At 47.2% G+C, this 23,145-nt stretch overlaps 1 pseudogene; it reads right to left on the bottom strand.

Moving 5' to 3' along the window:
• Nucleotides 1–21,502: 21,502 nt before the first annotated feature.
• LOC146201310 (uncharacterized) lies at nt 21,503–22,781 on the bottom strand (annotated as a pseudogene).
• Between the last annotated feature and the right edge of the window lie 364 nt (nt 22,782–23,145).

Below are 23,145 nucleotides of genomic sequence, written 5' to 3'. Positions count from 1 at the left end.
GCTATCTGGACGATGTCGTCATATTTGGGAAATCCTTCCAAGAACATAATGACCGTCTAGTATGCGTCCTAAATTGTCTGCACAACGCCGCCCTAATTCTGAACTCGAAAAAGTGCCGCTTTGGAGAGCGCCAAGCGCTGGTGCTAGGACACCTTGTCAATGGTGATGGTGTAATGCCGGATCCCCAGAAAACCGCCGCTGTTGAGTCTTTTAACCCCCGCAGACAGTGAAGGAGTTGCGCAGTTTTCTAGGGTTGTGTTCGTATTTTAGACGCTTTATACATCGCTTTGCTGACGTTGCTTACCCATTGACGTGCTTTCTCCACAAAAAAAACTCTACTTTTGACTGGACACCAGACTGCGACGCCTCATTCCGTCAACTGAAGTTTCTTTTAATATCGAAACCCATCCTACGCCACTTCGATCCTGCTGCAGTGACAGAAGTTCACACGGACGCTAGTGGAATCGGTCTCGGGGCAGTCCTTGTCCAACGGCACGATGAACGAGAGCATGTTATCGCGTACGCAAGTCGTACCCTGAGCAAGCCGGAGCAAAACTACACAGTCACCGAACAGGAATGCCTGGCTGTAGTTTTCGCTGTGCAGCGTTTCCGTTCATATTTGTACGGACGGTCACTTACTATCGTAACTGACCATCATTCACTCTGTTGGCTGCGGAACCTTCGAGACCCATGTGGTCGCCTCGCACGCTGGGCCCTCCGGTTACAGGAATATGACTTTGCCGTGGTGTACAAAAGCGGGAGGCGTCATGCAGACGCAGATTGTCTTTCTAGGATGCCAATGGCTACGACTGGGCCTGAAAGCGACGATTTCGACAATTATATATCGACCCTCGAGCCAGCGTTCCCCGACACGAAGGTTTTCAAAACGGAACAGCAAAATGATACCAATCTGCAGCCTCTCTTTGCCCAAGCCAGCGTACCTACAAGCCGTTTTTGTGTGCATGATGGCCTCCTATGAAAAAAGAGTTATTCGCCTGTCGGCCAGCGATACCTACTCGTCGTTCCCAAGACGTTGTGCACGGACGTATTGCGCGTTATGCATGATGATCCAACTTCTGGGCATTTGGGATCGGTTCGAACACTCCACCGTGTTCAAGAAATATTTTACTGGCCCAGAACGCTCCCGACGATTGAACGATACGTTGCCAGTTGCAAGCAATGTCAACGCCACAAACGTCCAACTGCAACTCCATCTGGCTTGCTGCACCCTGTGAAGACCCCGACAGATCCGTTTGATCAAGTAGGAATTGACCTCGTAGGTCCGTTTCCGAAGTCCGTGGATGGAAATCGCTGGATTGTAATCTGCGTGGACTATCTCACACGTTACTGTGAAACTGCCGCTCTTCCACCTGCTACAGAGCATCAGGTGTCGCTTTTCTTGCTGCACTGAGTCATCTTACGACACGGGCCGCCACGAATTGTCATCAGTGATCGGGGTCGACAATTCACTGATGATGCATAAGCGCCGTAACTTTCCGACACTCGACGCCATACCATCCCCAGACAAATGGCTTGACTAAGCGCGTCAACAGATCGCTTATCAACATGCTAGCCATGTATGTGGACGCAGGGCATAAGAACTGGGACACCATACTACCCTTCATGTATGCGTTTAATACCGCCACGCATGAGACGACTGGGTACAGTCCATTTTTCCAGCTCTATGCCAGACCGCCACGCTACTCCCTGGATACTCTCCTGCCCTTCACAAGCCGTGAAGACCCCTGCCTGTCTGAGACCCTTTGTCTCGACGAAGAAGCTTGGCGAATCGCCCGATTACTGTCTGGTGCTTCACAAGGACGTTCTAAAGTGCGATACGATGCCAGTCACCGACGGGTCACGTACTCAGTAGGTGATTTAGTCTGGCTATGGCGTCCAATTCGGCGCCGTGGCCTACATCAAAAACTCTTGGCCCACTATGATGGCCCATATGTGGTTGTCAAACGCATTAGTGATTTAACTTATGCAATAGCTCGCCTGACACCATCGGGTCGCCGGTCTTCCAACACCGAACTATGTCATGTAGCCCGCTTGAAGCCGTGTCAGCCTCGCACGACTCACGAACACGCCCAGAGGGCTTCGTCTGAGTAGGGGGGAAATGTCACGCTACTGACGACGATGAAGGATTGTGATGGTGTGGCAGAAGAGGGGAAAGAAGCATTGGTTTCTAGGCGCTAGTAGGCTTCATCTTGTTCCGCTACATCAGCACTGTAAATAAACACCCCTTCTTATTACATCGTAACAATAAAACATGTTCCCAATTTATGTTCTGTTTATATTTACGACATCTTGTATTTCTTTGTGTTCTACATTTATATTACATAACAGTTTCAGTTTTTCCTTCGCTGTTGTTTGTAATGAATCATTTTTGTTTTGCATACTTGTAAAAGGAGGTCCCCTGTGCAGCCATTGGCTTGGGGACCTCCTCCTGTATTTACCAAATCTTTGTATTCGTCATTGCATTGAATAAATTCTGATTGTGATTCTGAAAGCTTTCTTGATCAAGTACGATGGTTCAGAGAGGCAGATTATCCAGATGAGGTGATCACCCTTGGGTGCAATAAATTAATCAAAAGGCTAAATACCTTGCCAACTCCTCAGAAAGATTGTGAAAGGCAGAAGATCACGGTTATTTCCTATACACGCCGACTGTCTCATAACCTTAAGAATGTGGCCCGCAGGTTCGGTGTTCGAGTTGGTTTTTCGGCGCCAAATAAGTTTGAAAAAATCTTCTATTGTAGATAACAAGACCCGTAACGCTTCGAATCCAAAACAGATGTGCAGGATAAAACGTGACTTGGAGTATGTTCCCTGTTGTCAGGGCGTGGTATATAAAATTCTCGTTGCCTGTGGTCAAGTTTATGTTGGCCAAACGGTAGGTTGCATTAACACACGTCTCTGTGAACATAACCGCTCACTAGTATCTGCTCGTTCCTCGAATTTAGCCGACCATTGCCAAGAATGCCAATCATGTTCCCTCTATCCCATTATAGCGACATTTTGTACAAATACCCAGTGCAGCTGGTGCGTGAAAGCCTTTGAGATTAAGAAAAGACCGAGGTTGTGCGTCAGCAAACATTTGCTGTTACTGCGTGATAGTGAGGTAGCGTATCTTGACAACTTGTAGCTACACGTGCTCTTCTTTGTGTTTGTTGTGTTCCCTTATATATCGTGTTTACGCTGAGAAATGTCAGTTGAGAGTTTACAGCCCTTGTGGTGTGTGTTTCTATTATTTGGTCTCTGTGTATAGCGATGTTTTATTTTTAACCATCTATCACCAACTCACCTGCTTAGCTATTCTGTTGGAATTCATGTCTGTACGATCGCGGGAGCCCGCTGTCATCGACGGAGCATCGAAAGGAGGTAGGTCACCTTCTTGCTTTCTCCGAATTCGCCATGTCTGTGTAGTGATCGTACGCCATCTATAATGACAGGAATGGATGCCACAATGCCTATCGCGCAACCTGCGTCAACGGAGCCGATGCTAACAAAAGAAAAAGCATTAGGAAATACGACGCGAGCGTTGTTGGTAGAAAAGGAGCATAATGCTCAATTTGAAATTGATGAGTTGAAGCTCCAGTTTGAGCTAGAGAAGAATAAAAAATAAAGATGGCTTAGCTCTGCCTGGATATGCGTAGCGAAAAGCAGTGACTACCTCGGGATCAGAAGAAGTTAGTTTCTCCAGTCTTCTGCGCCCTTCGCGACCAGCTAAACTCGCCTTAGCTGCCATGTCGAGCGCGTCTAATTTCACCTGCGTTCTATAATTCGTTTACAGGAAAGGAAAGGCTCAGCATCTGTCACTCGCGGTAGGCAAGAAGCGCCGCCCGGCGGCGTTGGAGCGCAGTCGCTTGGTCTTCATAGCTGATGGCAGATGGGTGACCTAACATCCTTGACGTCACCCTAATTGAATGACTTTAGTCTTTGGTACTTTCAAATTTCGCGCCAATCGCAGTACCTGTCACTCGCGGAATCCCGCTATCGTTCTCACGGTAGACAAGCGGAATTATGAAGAGCGTTGGCGTGGCACAGCATTGTCACAATATGGACTCCATTTTCGCGGCCGGCAAGTGGCCTGTAAACCTTAGAAATATTTTTTACTGTATATTTTGTCATCTGCATTTCGCAATAAAAAAAAAAAACAGTTGGCGTGGCACAGCGGTAAAGCACTCGGCTGGGGATTCAAAGGATGGAGGTTCGATTCCCGGATGGAGACTAAATTTTTTCATGAGTAGGAGTCGCACACCTTTTAAGCGTTGCTAGGCAACGCCGGCAGAGCTTAGCGAGGGGGCTGCGCAGCTGGCCTTGGCTGTGACGTCACGGCATACGCGAAGCTCGGCTCCGACCCTCGTAGTGAAGCTTTTCGCTTCAAAACTGGCCCAAATGCAACTTCACACCTTCGAAGGTTCTGAACCACCTCAGCAAGAAGGTGGTTCAGAACCTTCGACAGAAGAACTATCCAAAGTCCTAAGGCTGGAAGCAAAAATAGACGTATAGAGGTGAAGCGCTTTCGTTGCATGAAATATGGGCACATCACAATTCACCGCCCAAATGCACAGAAAAGACAAGATGCAGTAGATTCGAAGCAGAACGCGAGCGAGCTAGTGGCCCGAGCGGAAATGCTTGTTCCCGATAAACTAGACCCTGAACCGGAAAGGAAGGGAAAACCCAATCAAGTGGTTGATGTGGCTCTCTCGCTTGGGTAAAGCTACAAATCGGGGATAACCTGGCAAATGCTTGTCTGAACTCAGGGGCGGAGATTACAGTGTTGAGGGCAGATACAGTACCTGCATCGTGTCGAGATGAATGCTCAGATGGAGTAAAACTGAGAGGTGCTTTTGGACAGGTGGATGGAAACGGCTTCGGTGGAGTCCGAATATAGCTTGCACACAAATTTGAGGAAAATGAAAATGCGGATCCAGTAGCGGTCCCAGCTGTTGCAGTAGGGCAGGAGAAAGTAGTCGCAGAAACTACGTTGAGGACCCAGGATGTCAAGGGGGACCAGCAAGATAATGTCTCATTACGAGAGGTAGGCGAGAGAAGGTGGCCATGGGAGGATTGTAGATAACGAGCAACATTTTCATAGAGAAAATGTTGATGTCAAGTTGTGCAAGCAGCCAGAATTGCTAATTCGTGAAGTGCACGTGAACGGAATACAACCCTATCTTCGTGAGATAAATGAGACCCCACCATGCAGAATGCAGAGGTTCAGAGGTGCAAGATACCGGGCTAGTTGGTACTGCATAATGAAAAAAAAAAAAAAATAAACAGCGCAAGGAACGGGACGAAACACGAAGGAAAGGAAACAAAGACACGGGCGCTGACTAACAACTGAAAATTTATTCCGGTGCAGGACACATATATAAGGTATAAAGAGAGGGGTGTATAGCTGTTTCGGTGATTGTGCAGGATCGCCTTGGCTACCCCCCCTCCCCTCTTTGTACCTTACATATGTGTCCTGCAGCGGAATAAAATTTCAGTTGGTAGTCAGCGCCCGCGTCTTTGTTTCCTTTCCTTCGTGTTTCGTCCCGTTTCTTGCGCTGTTTTTTCATTATAGAGGTTCAGAGCCCTGATGAAGTGTTAACAGAGCAGCAAAAAGTCGAGCTTTTTGAGGGCACGAGTGGTACATCCGAGGCTTTCTCCGAGCACTGCGAAGTTAAGTGCCACAAAATTGTGCTACTTCCTAATACAAAGCAAAAAAGCCTGACCACGAAAAGACCGAGGACGCGCTTTCTGAAAAGAGAGTACTGACCTTGTTGCCGGAGTTGGTCGCGTCTGATCAAGAGGTGCTTCCTCTTACAACAGAAGCCTCAGGGGTAGCGATAGGAGCATGTCTCTCGTAGTCAATCGAGGGAGAACTCAAGCCGACAGCAATTTTGATCAAGGAATTCATGACGGCTGAATTAAAATCAGCTCCAATCAAACGGGAAGCTTTTGCAGTCGTGTGGGCACATGGGAAACTGGATACGGTACATTTAGGGGTTAAAGTGCAGGTCGCAACAGATCACAGTCAGTCGACCTGTCTGACCCGTTCAGCGCCCACTAGTGCACAGTTGATGTATTGGTTGCGTGCATGGCAGAAGTGTGACTTAGAGGTTATACATCTCGCTCACCTGGAATGTGACGAACAGCCGCTCTAGGAGATTATGTGTTTGTTGCGTGGTTGCTCTTCTATAGCAACTGCAAACGAGTAGTATGACGTTAGATCGTTTTTTATTTGCATCAGTATGAGGATTGGCTGTGCGGTAGTGCCTGACTATAGTTCCCTGCGGCAGTCACTATGGGAAGTGAAGGTTAGGGGCTAGCCTGGCAGTTGGCATACAGGAAAAGGACATGACACGTTCTGGAATGGGCTGACTGGTGTCGTAACCTTGTGTGCGTGGAACGAACCAATTCTGTGTGCGCGCAGTAATGCTTGAAACTTTGCAGCAGAACTGAAATCACACTGACAGCAAGCGTCCATGTGACATTCTTGTTTGGGAGGTGTGAAGTTCGCTTAACTTTCTGGATACGTCATTCGGTCTCCCGCGCAGAGTGGCGTCGCGGCACAAAGTGGCGTCGCTAGGGTCGCCCGCACCCGGTGCGGAGGCACAGGTGGTGGTGGTAAGCATTTAATACAAAAGGAGAGGTTGCTTGGAGAGCTCCCCTTACAATACTAGGTGGAGTCCCTTATTCTGAGACTCCATTGGTCTGGGCCGCCACACGAGCTCACTGGACCAGCGCTTGTTGTGCCGCTAGATCCAGGCAGCCCAGCAGGGCCGCCTCCCAGTCCTCTCGGGTAGGGGAAGGGGTTATGGGTAAAAGAGAAGGATTTAGCTGGCATGCCCAGACTATGAGAAGGTGTCAGCCACCTCTCCACAGAAAGGGCAGAGGTCAGAAAAGGAAGGGTCGAAATGTTTGAGTACTGCAGGGCACAGCAGAGTATTAGTAAAAAGTCTAAGAAGTATTCTTTCGCCCGCTTTCCCTAGCCCCTTGAGAGGAGCCGGGTACTGACAGTGCGATTCCCTGTAATAGGCACAGATTTCTTGACAAGTAAAGAGAGGATAAGTGTCCTGGTCCAGATCGGTAGGGTCTACGTCGGGGTCCCGGTTAGTGAGTGCGCGGGCGGCCGAGTTGGTGGCCTCATTCCCTGGTAGGCCCTGGTGGCCTGGAGTCCAAATGAGAAATCGGGTCTAGGGATCCTGATCCCGAGCTGATCTCCGAAATATTATTTGTGCTTTAGGTGTTATCCAGTCCAGCTCATAATTCCGACAGGCCCCTCGCGAGTCGAATAGGATGAATTTAGATTGAGGGTGGGAGGCAGCAAGGGCGATTGCTACCTCCTCCGCGTGGGTTGCGCTAAGGGCCTTAAAAGTGAGGCCATCCACCTGTCTTCCCTCGTGAACGACTGCAGCCGTATACCATCCTCCCCTGGAATGGTGCGAGCCCGCAACATACACATAGAAAACATTGTGTTTAGAGCCGTAATGGCGGTGCAGGGCATTTGCCCGCACCTGACGCCGTCCATTGTGGTCTTCTCTGTTCATTTTGGTAGGAAGGGGGTCGAACACGGAGGGCGCTTCTCCATAGCTCTGGCACTCGTACCCTTTCCTCAATGTATATGTGCATATACCGTTGTATATGTAGCCAGTCCAAAAGGCGACGACCGGACACCGTCTGGGCAAGACGCGTGTATTGATTAGTGAGGTGCGCCTCGCGTAGCTCCCGATAGGTGTTCACCACTCCCAATGCAAGGAGCCTCGCATTGGAGGTAGAGATCAGGAGGTCGAGCGCCCTCCTGATCATCTTGTGGAGAGTGACCTCCAGTATGTCTTCATTATGCTTGCGCAAGTACAGGTATGGAGGTGAATAAAGAATTCGACTCGCCACAAAAGCATGGGCGAGTCGCATCGCATCCCTGCTTCTGAGGCCCCCACGCTTGTTGGAGACGCGGCGGACCATGCGGCCCACTTCGTCGTCAATCTTGCGAAGCTTGGCTAGTGTTGTGTCAGCGCGACGATTTTGGTGAATAAAGAGTCCGAGGACTCTAATCTTTGTGGCTTCGCGTATGGGTCCACTAGCCAGAGATAGAAGTATTGGTGTCTTGCATCTCGGCGAGGGGCGTAGATGCACGAATTCTGATTTTTCCGTGTAGGTATATCCGTGTAGTTCTTGCATCCCGGCACGCAGCATTTCATATGGCAGTACGTTTTGTTGGGCTAGCTTGCGGGACTAAGCGCACAAAGACAGAGCACAATAACACAACGGACGACAAGATGAAGCGATGATCAGCGCTTCGTCCCCTCGTCCTTCTTGTTCTCGCGTGCTTCATCTTTGTGCGCCGAGCCCCGCAAGCATTTTATATGGCGAGCCGAGGGGACCCAGCCACACTTCGCGAAACACATGGGTGCACTGCGCGGCCGCGGCAGCACTCACGGGATCAGCCCGTCTAAAAGTCCAAAGTTCCATCCATCGCCTGCTCGCACAGCGCGCGCCTCGGGTTTCTAGTGCAGGCGTCGCGTAGCGAAGGCCACGCGAAGACATTCTTTCAGAGCGAAGCGTGCGAAACCGCAACCGAAACCAGCTACCGGCTTCCGCTTGCCGTATGACGTGACGGCTAATTTCCCATCATTCTCTCCATTATAGTAGTTTTTATGACTAGGCTTCACTTTTCCGCCGCGGCGCTCCCTCCTAGTTTTTTTTCTTCCTCCATGCGCGCAGCCTCTGCAAGCCAACCTCCTCTGACGCCGCTTCCTTCTCTCTCCTAGGAATGTAACCAACATAGTTGCCAGACTCAAAAGCAGCTGGATGCATGGTATTCTATAGTGACTGTGGATGCCCCAGCGGAAAGCCTGGAGGAGACTACCGAGAGTTGTGCGTCGTAACACATAAGCTACTTTGTGTACAAATGTTGCATTGTACTCCGTGTTCATTGGCACACTAGTGAGAACACCATGCAGGTAGGGTTTTCAACCACGGGTTTGTCAGGAAGACTACGGATTCGAAATAACGTATACGTTGCATGCTGGCGACAGCAGTACATGTATTTAAGCTCTGCGTTTCATAAATGAAGCAGGTGACTATAGACTCGAACAATACGTGCACATACCCTGACAAGCAAACGTTTCTCGAGGAGTGCGCATAACAGGATACTCACCGTTGGAGCGACAGCTCCGGGCGGTATATCCGTGTAGCTCTAGCATCCCAGCAGGCAGCAGTTCATATGGCAGCTTTTGTTGTTGGGCTAGTTGGTTTGATTCCATGCTTGCGAGACTCGGCGCACAAGTGCGAAGCACGAGAACAAGGCCAAAGCGAGGAAACACAACAACACGAAGGACGACTGGATGAAGCGGATCAGCGCTTCGTCCTTCTTGACTTTGTGCTCCGAGTCCCGCAATGATTTCGTATGGTGCAGTTAAGGGGACCCAACCATATGTCGCGAAATACACGTGTGTACTGTGGCAGCGGCAGCTCCTAGGGCATCGGCCCGTCCAAAGTTCCATCCATCGTCTGCGCTCAGCGCGCGCCTCAGATTTCTAGTGCAGGCGTCGCGTAGCGAAGGAATTCCTCCAGAGCGGAGCGTGCGAAACCGCTATGGAGAGCGGGCGTGCACTCTCCCCTTTCTTCCCGTGGTGGGCCAAGGGGACAGCTTTTGGCTAAATGGCCTCGCTGAATGCCGCCCGGCGACGTCGGGACCGATGAGTCAGCCCAGGTGCTGACTCATCGGAGACAATGGCTGATGCTATTTACGCCGTCTAGACGACCACCTCCTCACCCTCAAGCCAGGACCAGTCGAAGGGGCTTGTCAACAAGGGCGAGCAGTGTTGATGCGTGTGTGTGAGAGTGAGGTGACAGAGATACTCCCTCATAAACTGGCCTGTCTAGCGGACAAAGGAAATCAACCCTAAAAAACTGGCGAAAAGTGTGTCGTGGGTCGTAAAACGGAGACTGTTCCTCTGCTCAGTCTCGCGCTAAAAACGCTACCATGTAAATATTGTATATACATAAAATTTCCCATATCACTTTAAAGTCCGGTTTCCAGCCGCCTCGTCCTTGTTCCTGCTCCGACAACCAACCAGGCCTACAACACGCAACCAGTGTCACGACACCGGTTTCCTTCTAAGTGCGCACGTTGGGTGATCGCAATTTTATTGTTGCCAATATCGACGTAAAAGAGACATCACCCAAGATTTGTATATTTGTAACAGTTGCATATCTATCGTAAACACACCACACATTGTCTAATTTTAGTCGCTTGTTTTACAAGTGTGTACGTGCTTTGCAAAGTAATAGTACCGTCGGCTGGCCGCACTCATCGAGTCTCGCGGTGCCAAATTTTGATTTATTGATGCTGACGGCAAGCATCCAACTCAACTTTTTGTTGCGCAGAATGATTGCAGTGTAGGTGAGCATACAGCGTGCCGGCAGAACAGCCGACGTGTTGAGTGCTTCATTTCGCGGCAGACCCCAGCGCTGGGCAATGCGGGGCCTCTGCATGTCGGTGTCGTCTTTCGGCCGAAGTTCTCATCCCCAAGCGCAGGTCCGCCGCTTCGTTTAACCATTAGAGAGATTTAGCATACCGTGATCCGCGATCCGCCACCGTGACAATCTACCGCTCGTGGGCGGGGCGTACAAGCTGATTGGTTCCGATGCGCCAGGTCAATGTGCCGACATCAAGTATGTGGCGCCATCTATCGGCATCAAAGTGACCTGGGCATGCGCAATGGAACGCGCGGTGGCGGTCCACGGTGGCGGATCGCGGATCACGGTATGCTAAATCTCTCTATTATCGGTGCCCCAGATCGTCCGTGTGTCTCGCACCTCCCCTTTCCAAATTCTATTGAAATGAATCGGCCTCTTTCCTTCAGCCCGTCTACAGTGGGTCTGGGTCTTTTTAAATTAAGGCCCGACCATAAAGGCTCTGTTAACTCCAACGTTCTCGGCACGCGGGTGAGCGGCGGTTGCGGCCGGAGACGTCAGGTTGGCTATGCCACATTCTCTCTCTCATGTAAATATTATCTAATAAATGTTTTTCACCACCACCACATAAGGTTAAAATCCCCCCCCCCCCCCACACACACACACACTCACACCAGCCGCGTCCATGCAGACCAGAGTCAAGTGGCTGGCGGGGCATGCGCAGAACTCCCTTCGTCCAGCACGCGGCCGTCGTGAAATGCACAAAGCAGTGTCCCAAGGAGGCGAGCTCCCTTTGAGACCGGTGGTGCCAGTAGCGGCAACACGCTCCGCAGTTGCCGGTGGTGCATCCTGGACGAAAACCTCGGCCAGGGGGCGCTGCGCTGCTCCATAATTTGACAGTTGACAGTTGACAGCCGTGTGGTGCGGACGCGTGTTCCATCGCTCCTCCGATTGCACGTGGCTACCGGAAACGGACGGACTGGCGACAGCGGGAGCTTCCGAAGCGTCAAACAGATGAGTTCTTTCTTTTATTACCTTATTTCTTTTTCAGCTAGTTAGGTTAGGTGCAGCCTAAAGAATAGATTTTAGCTCTTGGTCCTAGCGGCCTGGTTTTTCGTGCCGGCAGCTAGGTTTTCTTGGCGTTCATTGTTTAGCTATCTTGTTTAGATAAATATTTTTCTTTCTAGGCTATTGGCATTCGCAGATTTGGTTTTTAACGCGTGTTTGCTAGTCGTTTCTTGTGTCTTCTTTTGGCAATTTGTATATTCTAAGAATTCGTAACAGTTATAGTTCAGTCGATGAGCGCTTAAGATGTGCAATCAAAAGAAGGTAAAGTGTACTCAGTGTGAGGCGCAGGTTAATCTCAAAGAAACGCGTTTTGATTCTTTAGGTGAAGCGGAAGGCAGCGACTTTTTGTGTCGGTGTTGCGTACGGAGTGCGCGTCTAGATAGATTTGATCAAGAAAGGGGCAGTTTAGTGTTTCGTGTGGATGATTAAGAAAATGAAGTAAGTTTGTTAAGAGCGGAAAATCAGAAACTGCTTGGACAGCTTACTCAGATTGAAAAGAAAGGGGCCGACTTTGTCCTTGGAACCAACAAGGACGAACATTCCAATGCGGGCCACGTGGCTGGGGCCAGCACTGGCATGGAAGGCATAAGCAAAGTAGGTCAGGCGGATCCGAACCGTCACAGTTATTTAGAAGCAGCTAAGACGCCGGAAAAAAAGGAAGAAGTAAGGAAGAATGAAAATCCCAGAGATAAGGACACAGATAACCGAAAGCAGGAGCCAACAGTTGGGAGAGGGAGAGAGAAGGCCCAGGTGCTTATCGCCGGAGATTCTAACATGAAAAGGTGCAAGCGAGATATCTTGGAACGTGTAAAGGGTGATAAGAGAGTATTGGTTGGAGCCTTCCCAGGGGGAACAATGAGGGCAGTGCTAAAAGAGAGTAAAAATAGGCTGTTGAAGAATTCCACAGAGCGCAGTATGGTAATAGTAGCCGTGGGGCTAAACGATGTCCTAAATGGTGACGCTGCAGGAGTGGTGGAAAGTTTAGCTAAGGGAGTTGACGAGATCAGGGAGATAGCACAGCAAGCGCAGATAGTTGTATGCACAGTACCGGAGGTGCTAGGATTGAACGGAAAGCTGGAAAAGGACGTGGTGACAGTTAATCAGGACATAAGAAAGTTAAGCCTGGAGAAGCATTTCGAAGTGGTTGAGATAAACAGGGAGGATAAAGCAGGTTTTGGTAGGGCTTTTTAGCGAGATGGCATTCATTTTAACAGAAGGATGGGAGCAGAGATCGGCTGGCGCCTGGCAGGCAGGGCTGTAGCCTTTTTAGGGGGTCCGTGAGGACTCCGTGCACAGAGGTAGTTAGAAGTGAAGCAGAAGGAATTGCAATAACGGAGGCTGAGCCCCAAAAAACGGCAAGGAGGAGGTCGAGAAAGAAAAGTACAAAAAAGAAATTTAATACTAGGATCAGCTACATAAACATGCAAGGAGGTAGAAAAAGAGCGAAATAGCTAGAGATAGAACAGCAGTTGAAGGATGACAAAATAGGTGTGTACGTTCTTTGCGAGACTCATCTCAGGGATCTAGAACATCCGCCGTTTATAGAAGGCTTCGTCTGGGAAGGGTGCAACAGAACGAGAACGGAAAGGGTGGAGGGGTAGGTATGTTGCTACACCAGGGAACAAATTGGCAAAGAATTAAATCACCTTGTAAAGAACATATCTGGGTTTCAGGAACCATTGCCGGCATAAGGACATGGCTAGGGGTAGTTTATTTAGGAACAGGACATGAATGCAGGCAAGAAAACAAGGATCTTGTTGAATGTCTCAGTGACGATATAAGCCAGTTTGGAAACGGGGCCAATATTATTCTGCTGGGGGACATGAACGGCCACATCGACGATCTGGATGGATACACGGATTGTAACGGGAAGCTAATGCTAGATTTCTGCGAGCGACACGATCTAGTTATAGTAAATAGAGAAACAAAATATGAAGGCCAAATCACGTGGGAATTCCGCAACAGGCAGACGACCATTGACTATTGTCTAATGTCGCAGGAAATTTATAGCAAGGTCACAAAAATGGAAATAGATGAAGAAGGGGAGTGTAGTCTAGGAAGTGATCATAAACGTATTAGTCTGCAGATGGGGCCCTTGATGAAAAGAGAAATGGAACTTAGACAAAACGCAAACGCAAAATTAAACGACGATCAAAATAGCGCAGATAGCAGCAGACATAGAGGAAGCAATAGAGAAAAGCCCCATGGAAGACTGGGATTATGAACAGGTAGAACTACTCATAAGGAGTAAAATTCAGGAGGTTAAAGTAGCAAACCGCTGGAATGGAAAGAGGAAGCCACGGAGCTGGTGGAATAAGGAAATCAGGGAAGCTATTGAACAACGACGGGCTGCTTCAAGGGAACACCGAATGGCAAAGAAAGCACAGGTATCTCAGGAGGAAATCGTCCAAAAATGGGAATCATGTCGACAAAAGAAACTTCCAGTGCAGGCCCTCGTCCAAAGTAAAATAAGACAGTCCACCGATCGCTGGATGGCTGGTATACACGATGCCTCTAGAGGCGGAGCAAGAAAATTCTGGAACCATATAAGCTGGCTAGGGAAGAAGAATCAAAGAAAGCAAGATCGGATTCAAGATAACGAGGGAAATTGTTTAAAGGGAGACAACGCAGTGAACTACATTACATCAGTTATAGCCGAGTCATTTAAGAACGACGATAGGGTAATCTCCGCAAATCAGGAAGCAACACAAGGTAGCAGAATACAAAGCACCTTAGAAGTGACCAATCTAAACTGGAAAAAGGCAGAAAAAAATATTCCTAAAAACACATCTACAGGAATAGATGGAATTCCGATCAAGCTGATTAATGAACTCGGTCCAAAAAGTAAGGAAACGTTGTTAAAAGCTTTGGAAACAGTCATAGCGAATAAGCAAATTCCGGACAGCTGGCGGCAGAGTAAAATGAATTTGATTTATAAAGGGAAAGGAGAAAGGATGCACATAAAATCCTACAGGCCGATTACGATAACATCTGTAATGTACAGGTTAGCCATGCAGGCGGTGAAATTAAAGGTGCAAGCATGGGTTGAAAGTAACAAGATACTCGGAGAACTTCAGAACGGCTTTAGAAATGGTAGGCGCTTAGATGATTGCCTGTTCGTGCTTACCCAATGCATCGAAATATCTAGAGTGGAAAATAGACCTTTGTATTTGGCCTTCCTGGACATAAACGGGGCGTACGACAACGTAAGCAGGGAACTCCTGTGGAACATATTAAAAGAAGAAGGTATCGGTTATGAGATAATAGAGTTCCTACAGGAAATGTACCGGGATAACAAAGTAGAAATTACGTGGGAAGGGAGAAGAAGTACGGAGGATGTCAAAGTATGCAAAGGATTAAGACAAGGCTGTCCTCTATCACCGGTGCTGTTCATGCTTTATATGATAAACCTGGAAAGGAGGATACAAGACAGTAACCTAGGTTTTAACCTGTCATACAGATTAGGTGGAAAGGCGGTAGAGCAGCGCCTCCCTGGTTTGATGTGTGCAGACGATATTGTGCTGCTAGCTGAGAGTCTGGAAGAATTGCAAACTCTAGTTAAGTATTGCGGAGACGAAGGGGACGAGGCTTCAGTTTCAGCGCAGTTAAGTCGGGTCTGATGATTTTCAACGGCTCAACTGATCAGGGTCTTAAAATTCAAGGCCTTGAAATACCTAGAGTAGCAGAATATAAATATTTTGGGGTATGGGTAAACGAAGGATTGGCATACATTGGAAAGCATGAGCAATCACTTAAGGCCAAAGGGCGAAGGAATGCCGGGATAATGAAGCATAAGGCATTGTGGGGATACAATAGGTATGAGGTATTGAGGGGTATTTGGAAAGGAAATATGGTGCCCGGACTTAATTTCGGAAATGCGGTTTTGTGCCTAAAATCAGAGGTACAGTCGACATTAGAAACAAATCAGAGATCCGTTGGACGATTAGCACTAGGTGCCCACGGCAAAACTACAAATGAGGCGGTACAGGGAGATATGGGCTGGTCATCTTTCGAAGTACGGTAAGCTCAGAGTAAAATATTATATGAGGAACGCCTGAGGAAATTGGACAGTAACAGATGGGCAGCTAAAGTATTTAAATACCTGTACTTAAAAAGCGTTGACTCACAATGGAGGAAAAGAACTAGGAAACTAACTACTAAGTATGTTAGTAACAAGGACGGAGAAATAAAGAGCATTAAGCAACAGGTGAAAAACACAGAAGGTAAAAATTGGAAAAATTCGATGGAAAAGAAACAGAGTGTGGAATTATACCGAAAGTGGAAAGTGCAGATCAGGAAGGAAGATTTCTTTGATAACTCAAGAGGCAGTGCCCTACTTTTTGAAGCTAGATCAGGGTGCTTAGAACACGCAGCTACAAAAAGAAATTTAACAATGAAGATGACGCATGTGCTGTATGTGGTAACTCCAGTGAAACAATTGACCATATTATACTCGAATGTAATAGTATCCATCCGGAATTCGATGCAGGCGCAATCACTGTTCCTGGAGCTCTGGGGTTTAGAGATACCACTGGCCGGGTGAATAAACCGGCTGTGGAAACTAGCAAAAAACGACTGGAAGATTGGTGGCTTAAAAGCAGAGAAGTGATACGATGTTAGTAATGTAGAAAGAAAAATTTAATAAACAGAATGATGGTTTAGTTAACCAATATAAATCAATAATTGAGATATATGGAGAAAAATGAGCATGATAGCTACTGCTACCACCCCGTTTCAAAGGGGACGCTCCTATATTCCATCCATCCATCCCGTCATCTGCCTCTGCGCAGCGCGCGGCCGCGTCGTATGCTCCGTGCAGAATTTGAGCTCTAGTTTACGTGCGCGTGGATGTTGTAGCTCTACTTTTCTTGCCGAATCCTCGCCGCCGTCGCATTCAAAGAAAAGAAGAAAACTTCAATGATTAAATTACGGTGCCCTTTAAAAAATACCCAATTTTCGGGAGGCATTTTCGCGATACGAACAAGATAGGTAAACTGCATGTTCCTGACATTATCGGTGGTTGTTGACCCTTGGGGTTGGAGCGGCTGTTATGGCAGCCCACCACACAACATTAGTTCGTACAGCTGTTTCTCCCTGGCGAACGAGGATCTGCAAGTGGAGCATGGGGACAGGAGCCATTAATGTTGTCATGCCATTCTTTAATGGGTATGATTTAGTGCTTTTAGAACTTTTGTAAAATATATCTTAGAATGTTTGGCATATATGTATCGTTGTGTTTGCTTTTCCATTTTCCATTTTCCAGGAAACTGCTACAGATGCTGATATTGGCTATGTTCCGTGCTTCCCTTTTATCTGGCAAAAGTTAGACTTTTTTTGCTGCATACACAGGGAAATGGAGACTTTATTTTCTGAATGTCACGCAGGTGGTAGCTTCCTGATGGCCCTGTCTTTCACGATATTCATCAACGGCCAGCCAGTATGCTGCGCTTCAACTCCAGCCATGACATTGAAGTTGATGTTCTTGTCCCACTTCGCACTCAACATCGAGTATAATAAGGAGACAAGCCTCACGGTGGAGTTCACGCAAAGGTAAAAAGAGCATTTTACTTAACTTTAAAGAGGGTCGATCAAGGTGAAATGGTAAACATTGCTTTTACAACAGCTCGTTTGTCAATTTAGTATAGCGTAATTTTGAAAAAAAAGAAAAAACTGCCATGAACTAATAGAGAAAGCAGCATGTCCTGTGATTTGTGGTTTATTTCTGTTAAAATTCTTACTTGCAACAAGAAAGAGGGCACATGAACATGAAACTAAGTTTAAAAAAAAACATATATTCACCCTTAGCATCAGCTGTGATAAATTAGAAATTAAAATAAAGGAATCAATCAGCCATTGGCTGCTATTCATGTGAAGCTTGATTGGCAGACACAAACTGAAAACAGGAGGCCTATAATTCGCTTCACAAGCTGCTTGCAGCACTATGACAGATAAGCGAAATCTGGGCTAATCGGGATATGACGCACACTATATAACTGCGTTCCTACCACATTCTTGCACTGCGGTCATAAGTGCGTAGGAACAGTCATGCAGTGCAAGTCATCCTCATTGGCTCAGATTGCCTATAGCTTTCGTAGGGCTGCAAACAGCTTGTGAAACAGGGCAGAGAGTAAAAAAAAAAAAAAGAATTGCACTTCTGCAGAGCTGTGTGTGTGACACGGCATGTCATGTCACTGAACTTCAGATTGAAGTGGCCTATCAAGCTTAAATATACATGGCCTGAAAGAGGATAAACATGTAACTCCAGGAAGCTTGGGAGAAGAAGCGTTGCAAAATTTGGTGCTGTGACGATCAAATGATGTAAAAAATGCGTATGCTTGAACCCATAGTCGCACGTCTACACAATTCGTGACAAGCTATCAAGGCAGCTTTATTTATTAACTTTTATTTTTTGCATGTGATGATGTGTAGTATGACTGTCACTTCCCATGACCGGACATGATGGTTTTTGCGCCATAAAAATAGCAATGTTCTTCTTGATCGACCTAATTCCCGATTTCTTTTCCGCATTTAGGGCCTCGATGCACCACTTTGCACTTTATTTTACAGGGCTGAGTATAATGTGCAAAGCAGCACAAGTTGATGACTGTTGTTCTGATTTTGGTGCAGTAGAGAATACACACACACATAGAAAAGGCTACCTCGTTGAAAACACCTGGGTCGGACTATTTTCGTGGCGCTCGACAATTTTACTATTCTCGTCTAGGCATTTAGAGCGATACTTAGATAGTTTGTTAACGTAGGCGGAATGAAACAAATAGAGATACTTTGCATGACAACATTCATCATCATCATCATCATCAGCCTGACTATACCCACTGCAGGGCGAAGGCCTCTCCCATATTTCTCCACTTAACCCGGTTCTGTGCTAGCTGCATCCACTTGACATCTGCGAACTTCTTAATCTCATCCGCCCACCTAACTTTCTGCCGCCCCCTGCTACGCTTTTCTTCCCTTGGAATCCAGTTTGTTACCCTCAGCGACCATCGGTTATCCTCTCTTCGCACTACATGTCCTGCCCATGTCCATTTCTTCTTCTCAATTTCCACTAGAATGTCGGTAACTTGAGTTATTTCTCTGACCCACTCTGCACGCTTCCTATCTCTTAATGTTACCCCTACCATTTTTCGTTCCATAGCCCTCTGGGTTGTCCTCAACTTAAGTAGAACTCTCTTGGTTAGCCTCCACGTTTCAGCGCCATAGGTGAGTACAGGTAAGATGCAACTGTTATATACTTTCCTCTTGAGCGATACCGGTAAGCTGCTAGACATAATCTGCGAGTGCCTGCCAAATGCGCTCCATCCCAATCTTATTCTTCTTGTTATTTCCTTTTCATTGTCCGGATCTGCGGTTACTACCTGTCCTAAGTAGACATATTCGCTTACTACTTCCAGTACTTCGCTACCTAATGTAAACTGCTGTTCCTTCCCGAGGCTGTTGAACATTACCTTAGTCTTCTGCATATGGATTTTCAAGCCTACCTTTCTACTTTTCCTGTCTAGGACAAAATTCACTTGGTTTCAATTGAGAGGAACGCTCAGGTTTAGTAAATTTTGATCCATCTTAGCTGAGCTCCGTGCACGCACTATTTCACTGTTAGAACAGCATTCTTTCATGCATGCTTAAAATCTTGGCGTGTTAAATATGCATACTTTTTCTTTCGTGTTCCATTTGATTCTTATATGCTGAGCTCTGTGTTCAGATGTTTGGGAAAATAACTACAAATAAGAAGAATCATAGCCAGACATAGAGTTGTAAGCTGTGCTTTTTTTGCCTCAGTTTCCAGAGCCATTGCTACACTCAACCCAGACAAGGGAACGAAAGTCGCACAAAAAAAGGCAGACAACATCTCTTGGCTCCGAAAGTCGCTGACTTGACGCGGAAGTTGCAAAAATATGAGTACTGAAATTATTTCGAAATAAATGTTTGTGTGCTTCTGATATTTTTCTCCGTACATATCATAAATTCACTACTACACTGCTTTCAATAGACTGCTAAGGTTAGTGTTTGTAGCTATGCAAAAAATTTAGCTTTTATGTCATAGAGTTTGTTTTGGAATCGCTTTATTTTATTCCCAATTTTCTCAAGTGTATGGCTACTTGAGTAAACTATTTTGATATTTTTATATGAAATACACGCGCATTTGTGCAGTGATAGGAGTATGAAGTGATGTTGAAGTGTTGTAACTGCTGACATCACGCATAGAATCACATTGCACACAATGCGCAATACGGGGTGTAAAAAAGTGAAGGTTAAAAAATATAATTACAGACACCGTCTATAACATAGGCTGTGTATGGGTTCTGTTTTTGTAACATTTTCTGTCTAAGGAAACAGAAAGCATGCTTTTTAACAGAACTTTTCTGTAGAGGAAGAACAGGAAAAATGTAAATACACACATTGTCTGCAACATATAAGCTCTGTATCAGTTATGTTTTTGTATCATTCTCTGTATAACGAAACAGGAAGCGTTTTTTAAAAGAACTTTTCTGTTGCAGAAAAACAGAAAATTTTGGTTGCTTAACAAGGATTTTCTGTTCACTAAAAACAGATGCTTGTGTGAAACCACAGAAAGTGAAAATACAGAAAACAGGCCTTCACATACATTTTCTGGCAACACAGCTGCCAGAAAATCTGTTTTTTTCTTCGCAGAAATATTTTTTACAGTGTAGAGCAGAAAGAAAAAGAAGAGGGAGAGAAAGACGCGCGTTGCAACAGCCGTCGTCCACCACCGAAACAGTAGCGGGAGATATGACGGCTTACAACAGATAAACATATTGTGGCAGGCTAGCCCCCGCCGCAAGCGGCAGTGACCTACCAGTCCCAGCCCCGTAGGGCTAGGAGCAGCCACCCCTCCCTCCCCCGTAGACGCCTACCTGCAGTGTGTGTCTTTTAAGGTGAAAGCCTTTAATGGCTCATACTGTCCTCGACAAAAACTGTCTGCGCGAGCGGCGCACCTGATTGGTCGACCGAGAAGCGACGTCACCAGCCGCCAAATTCGAAGCGACGAACCAGAAGTCTCATCTTGTCTAGCGTTCCTGCCATCTGCAGTCTCACACTTGAACGCGCGCCAAGGCAGGCCACGCGACAGGAGCAATGGTGTACCGTCCAAACTCACACTTGTCGGAGAAAGTGTGACAGTTACTGCGCCTTTCCCTTCCTGTGAACCAATTTAATTAATGAGAGGCAAATGATAGGAGAGGAAGGGTAGGCTTTCGTCATTCTCCTCTTAAGGGACATCCAAGAGATCCTCTAATTTTTATCTTGTGTGCCAGCACCATGCCTGAATTCGTTAACCAACTAGCCCAATTAGGAGCATTGACTTAGCCCCTCACCGAATACTTCATTTTTACTACTGGAATAATACACGTCATGCTTCCCGTCATCCTCGTCTTCTCCAAACGTCACCAGTTCTTCCATTTCAAACTTCCCATTATATGCGACAAGGGCCTCCTCCCTCAAGAGTTTTTCCTTAAAAACTGCTAACATCATCCCCGTCTTCAAGCTTTCCAGCCAACCATCTTCTGTGGCGATTCTGGACTCAGCACACAACAAACCGCAGATGTCAAGAACGCACCGGAAGAACTCCACAGACTCAGAATACCAAATTGAATTTACGGAACACTAAAACACTCCCGCCGTTGTCCGTACGGTGTCCTTAATAAACATGTTAATGTCCACTATACACTTTTGTATGAGCATCCAACAACAATAAAAATACACATCCCAGAGAAAACTACAGCTGTTTAGTTGGTACTTAGCACTGTTCTTTAATTTTTTTCTTTACACTTCTTTTTTTTTTTTACTTTTCTTCGCACTGCACGTCGGCACCTCGGCAATATCACCTGTCTCCTCTGCCACTACGGAGCATGCTACCTTGGAATCGTAAAGTATGGGAATTCTTTCTCCTTTCACTATTTCTCCAAATTTCACCCGGTGTTACGCTCAGACACATCGTAACGGGAGTAGACAGCGGATGCTACGTTGCTCGGGCTGTTACCTAAGCTCTTGTCTACACTGGCGACGAGAAACGGACTGTCCCAACACCCGCCTGAGGTGCCGTGGGCCTTTTCTCCTTTGGGTGTTCCTCAACGTCTAGCATCCTCCACTCGGGATCGGGGGTCCTCAACACTTCTTGCACCCGTAATGTTTCCCAAGATGAGGTCGTAGATTGGTTGTTCTACGCATTTTGCCACTACCTGTCCAGTATGATATGGCGTGGACACTCGAATCCTGGCTTCAGGAAGGTACCTGACTGTGTTATCTGCAAGGGACGGCCGATTCGTCCTCTGTAAGGTCCTCGTCCTTCACAGGCTTCTGCGAACCAAAACTGTGTTGGCTCCGCTGTCTCTAAGCACCAATATGAGACGGTCCTCTATTTGCCCAACCACCACTGGCATTGCTGCTTCCGACTTGGACGTTCCACTCACCGTCTCATTTTCCAGAGGCGTTTGCTCTCCTTTTAGCTATGGAACCTCAGGTGGTGTGACAAGTTCCACCCGAGAGTCGACCACGCATGCAGCTCGGTCTCGCGCCTCTCGTCCTGCAACCTTGACACATAACCTGTGTCTTTTGGGCAACGCTACTCGTTCGACAGTCAACTGCACGGTGTCCCACCTTGCCACAGAGGAAATACCTTACTGACGCCTTAGATGCACCGTCATAGCATCTAAGGCGTCTTGTAGTCCATAGAATCAGCAGCAGACATCCTCCCAAACACATTCAGCGCCTCCCCGACCAAACACATCCTCAATACCGTGACTGCGCTCATTGACTGACCTCTCATGATAAGCTCCACAAAACCCCGGCCCTCAGTCACCAGCGGCTGCGGAACAACTGACCACGGCGGCGTTCAGACCTGTGACGCAGCAGGGGGTGCTAAGAATACCTGCGCTCCCAGCCTTGCCCCAAAGCTATCCGCTCGAATCGTTGCAGATATGCGTCCGAATCATCTCTTTTGTCATCAAAATGAGCCATCAGTTTTCTTGAACAAACTGTGGCCGGTATAGGAGATTCTGTACCCGCTAAGGAACGCCGATCATCGTCCGTGATCTCCTCATATCCTCCCGCAATATGCGCCTGTTTCCGCAAAAGAAACTCCTTCTCTCGTTCTATCCTTTTCTCTTCTCTTTTAGCTATTTTGTCTCGCGAGCGTGTGCGCCTGCTTGTGCCATTTCAACTTTCTTCCTCTTTGCCTTCTCGTCATAGAGCCTTTCCTTTCTTCGACTTAGCTTGAGAGCTAGTTCTGCCGTTTTAGTCAAAGTAATAATTTCTGCCATCGAGAGATCGAAAAGATTCGAGACAAAACAAAAATAAACAAGGAAATAGATCCTGGCAGGGTCGCCACTTTTTCACGGATCTCCGGCGAATGTTCGGGCCGAAAGACAAGGCGACCAGTGTACCCATACAGACGCACATTTAATACATCCTATGCGACACAAACACTGGAACATAAAACAAGCAAGACTAACACAAAATAAAGAGACTACCAATACACAGACCCGGAAACGCCCAGTCTACTAGCGTTCGGCGTTCGTGGTCGCGGTTCGGTGCGGATTAAGCGTTCGTTCTCGCAGTTTGGTGCGGATGAAGCGTTGCATGTGTCTAGTCAGGGCACGAACGACGAACCGCACGAGGCGAAGG

Source organism: Amblyomma maculatum, chromosome 2 (assembly GCF_055883805.1).
Source record: "Amblyomma maculatum isolate TAMU_Amacu chromosome 2, ASM5588380v1, whole genome shotgun sequence".
NCBI lineage: Eukaryota > Metazoa > Arthropoda > Arachnida > Ixodida > Ixodidae > Amblyomma > Amblyomma maculatum.
This window is presented reverse-complemented; position numbering and strand designations above follow the sequence as displayed.